The sequence below is a fragment of the Sinocyclocheilus grahami genome, unplaced genomic scaffold, assembly GCF_001515645.1.
Source record: "Sinocyclocheilus grahami isolate Dianchi unplaced genomic scaffold, SAMN03320097.WGS_v1.1 scaffold2144.1, whole genome shotgun sequence".
NCBI classification, from domain to species: Eukaryota; Metazoa; Chordata; class Actinopteri; order Cypriniformes; family Cyprinidae; genus Sinocyclocheilus; species Sinocyclocheilus grahami.
In genome coordinates, this window is record NW_015507323.1 from 56435 (window position 1) to 57141 (window position 707).

At 24.9% G+C, this 707-nt stretch overlaps 1 protein-coding gene across 1 annotated transcript in view; it reads right to left on the reverse strand.

Annotated features, from left to right (window-relative positions):
* Positions 1 to 707, reverse strand: part of LOC107574200 (uncharacterized) — a 42902-nt gene that overhangs the window by 17806 nt on the left and 24389 nt on the right. The gene's annotated exons all lie outside the window — the stretch shown is intronic.

Sequence of the window (707 nt, forward strand, 5' to 3'; positions counted from 1 at the left end):
TAAGTCGTTATAACGAGAAAACAACTCTCGTTATGTCGATATAACGAGAAAATAAGTCGTTATAACGAGAAAACAACTCTCGTTATGTCGATATAACGAGAAAATAAGTCGTTATAACGAGAAAACAACTCTCGTTATGTCGATATAATGAGAAAATAAGTCGTTATAACAAGAAAACAAGAAGGAAAAAAAAATAATGCATGGCCGCTTAGAACTTCCGTACCTTTCTTCTTCTGTTCAAAGGACATTTGCATATTTGGTTCATATCGCCACCTAATTGGTGGTTGTGCAATCATAGTTATTTTTTTCTGTTTAATCTTTAATCCTTGAGAATAAGAATTATATTGTTTGTTTGATGCTAATAATATAATAAAATCATATCAGATATGTATTTTTATTATACAAATAAACGGTAGAACATGCTGATCCATGATGTGTGAGATGATAATATAAAATTAAATAAATATATAATGTAATAAATTAAACATTACCTTGTCATAATATTGTGTTTTAAAATGCATACAGATAACTATTATATATGCCAATAAAAATAAATGTAATATAAATATAGTAGTATATAGTACATTAATATAGTAACCACATTATAATAATATATTACCTTATATATTACTTATATTAGTGCTTTATAATTAACATATCATACAACCATATATATATATATATATATATATATATATGCAGTATCT